This window comes from Dama dama, chromosome X, assembly GCF_033118175.1.
Source record: "Dama dama isolate Ldn47 chromosome X, ASM3311817v1, whole genome shotgun sequence".
Lineage (NCBI taxonomy): Eukaryota > Metazoa > Chordata > Mammalia > Artiodactyla > Cervidae > Dama > Dama dama.
The window spans coordinates 47,619,332-47,622,377 of record NC_083714.1 but is presented as its reverse complement, the minus strand read 5'-3'; the positions used below and the strand labels follow the sequence as shown (position 1 = coordinate 47,622,377).

The 3,046-nt window shown below is 38.3% G+C and overlaps 1 pseudogene; it reads left to right on the top strand.

Moving 5' to 3' along the window:
• The first annotated feature begins 2,160 nt into the window (after positions 1 to 2,160).
• On the top strand, positions 2,161 to 2,641 carry LOC133051988 (peptidyl-prolyl cis-trans isomerase A-like; annotated as a pseudogene).
• The last annotated feature ends 405 nt before the right edge of the window (positions 2,642 to 3,046 follow it).

The following is a 3,046-nucleotide window of genomic DNA, read 5'->3' as shown; positions in this document are numbered from 1 at the left end:
ATGGAAAGTGGTTAATCTGTAGTTGATGCATAGAACCTTACATGTCAAATAAATAGATATTTGATTTTTGACAAAAGTAGCACTGTAGAGGAGTAAGGGAAAAGTCCATTTTTTTTCCTTAAATGGTGTGGAGACAATTGAGTATACACAGGGAAAAAGTATTAAAAAAATTAAACTTAACCCTGACTTCACCATACACACATACATCAGTATACACAGTCCCTCCTCATTATTTATTGATTTGATACTTGTGAATTTCTTTGCTCACTAAAATTAATTTGTAATCACCAAATCAATACTTACAGTCTTTTGTGGTCACTGTGATCCTGCACTGAGTGGTGAATTTGAGTCTCTCAATGCAGACACTGCCAGGTGAGGTCAAATAAGGCCATGCTCTGCCTTGTTTTAGCTCTCATACTGTAAAGAAGTATTCTTTTCAAGGTCTATTAGTGCCACATCTTTGTTTTTTTTTTTTCCTTTTTTTGCTTGTTTTGGGTGTTTTTACTGTTTAAAATGGCCTCTAAGCACAGCACTGGAGTACTGCCCAGTGTTCCTAAGAAAGATATGATTTGCCTTATAGAGAAAATATGAGTATTAATAAGCTTGTTCAGGCATGAATTACAGTGCTTGAGCTGTTGGCCATGAGTTTCTCAACCTAAATAAACCTACATTATGAGGCAGTAATCAAGTAGAAAGCATTTATCTGAGATCAAAGAATTGCAATCAGTGCACACAGATTCTGGTCACAACCCAGTGTCTCCCTGGGAAGTAAAGGGTCTTTTAAAGGCAAAGAAGAGAAGTTTGCATTATAAGGAATTTTAATTAAAATTAGAGGCAGACAGTAGCATTGACTCAACAAGATTAAGTGCCAAGACTACTGCATGCATGTTAAGCCGCTTCAGTCATGTCCAACTATTTGCAACTCTGTGGACTGTAGCCTGCCAGGCTCCTCTGTCAATTGGATTCTCCAGGCAAGAATACTGGAGTGGATTGCCATGCCCTCCTCCAGGGGATCTTCCCAACCCATGGATCGAACCTAGGTCTCTTATGTCTTCTGCATTGCAGGTGGGTTCCTTATCACAGAGGACTGTAAAATTCCTCACTATGACAAGTGCAGGTGTCCCTAGGTTTGTAGTTTGGCCCAGTTCAAAAGTTCATGGTTCCACCTGGTTGGGACATGTATAAAATCCACCTTGGTAATGGCCTCCCAGCTCTAAGACCCCTTGACATAAGCAACTCCATTTTATTTCATAGGTTCAAAGTTAATGAGTCAGTAATTTGGTATATCCAGAAAAATGGAGAGGAAATTTACCCATCTTTACATGAGGCAGCTCAGTACATGTACATGTGCTAAAGTAACAGCTCTAGTGTGTGATTATGCCATGGAAAAGTGACCAAGTCTGTGTATTTATAAGATGATAGCCAATTAATAAAAGCATAGTGGGCAACATTCTTGTGAGGCTGAAAGCCAAAGACATTTACAGTCACATTATCCAGGGTTAGGAAAATGTTAAACCCTTCTTGACAAAGGCTGGCTGATTGGCTTGCATGTTTCAAAAAGCCATATGTGTGAAAAACATTGAACTTGTAGGCGAAGCAGGTCTGTAGGTCAGGAGGCTGTGGAATAATTTTAAAGTATCCACTAAGTGTTGTACAGAAAAAGGGTAATGGAAAAAGAAGATTTACAAAGCAGATGAGACTTGCTTGTTTTAAAAGGACATTGGCAAAGATCCTATACAACAGAAATGGCATTTCGGATGGTGAAAATGTCATCAGAGACTTACAGGAACCTAATCCTATATTTTTCCTAAGAGAGGATAGTTCATCATTTGCTAATTCAATGTTGATGGTGACTTTATAAAACATAACTATTGGGGGTAATTAGAATCAAATATATATATATATATATATATATATATATATATATAATCTTACAAATCAATAAGAAAAAGATGGACAACAAAGACCATTACAGAAAAATGAACAAAAGATTTGAACAATTCCCTCAAAACAGAGGAATTCCACAGTCCAAAAATCATTTGAAATGGTGTTCAACATTATTAGTAATTAGGAAAACATAAATTAAAACCACAGTATAGAGGCCTTGCAGATGCCACCACCCTGAGCCTCCTGCACTGCCCAGCCTAATTCACATCCACCATGTTTTTGGACATCGCCATCCACAGAGAGCCCTTAGGCTGCATCCCCTTTAAACTGTCTACAGACCAAGTTTCAAAAAGAGCAGAAAATTTTCATACTCTGAGCACTGGGGAGAAAGGATATGGTTATAAAGTTTCCTGCTTTCACAGATTAATTCCAGGATTTATGTGCCAGGGTAGTGGCTTTACATGCCACAATGGCACTGGTGGCAAGCCCATCCATGGGGAGAAATTTGATGATGAGAATTTCATCCTGAAACATATGGGTCCTGGTATCTTGTCCATGGCAAATGCTGGTCCCAATACAAAATAGTTCCCAGTTTTTCACCTACACTGCCAAGACTGAGTAGTTGGACAGCAAGCATGTTGTCATTGGCAAGGTGAAAGACAACATGAATATTGTTGAAGCCATGGAGCACTTTAGGTCCAGGAATGGCAAGATCATTAAGAAGATGACCACTGCTGACTGTGTACAAATCTAATAAATTTGACTTGCATTCCACTTAACTACCAGACCATTTCTTTTGTAGCTCAGGCGAGCACCCCTTCACCCCCATCTGCTCGAAATATCCTATAATCTTTGTGGTCTCACTGCAGTTCTTTGGGTTCCATATTTTCCTTATCTCCCTCCAAGTTTAGCTGGATTGCAATGTTAAATTTATGATTATGAAATAAAAACTAAACAACAGAAACAACAACAAAAATCCCACGGTATGAGATCATTACCCACATTCCAGACTGGTAAATTTTTCAATACAGTTCAATCGCTCCATCGTGCCCAACTCTTTGTAACCCCATGGACTTTAGCACCATTCCTTCTGTAAAATCATAAATTTTTACAATCTGATAATATCCCATGGTGAAAAAGATATGATTCTAATACTCTA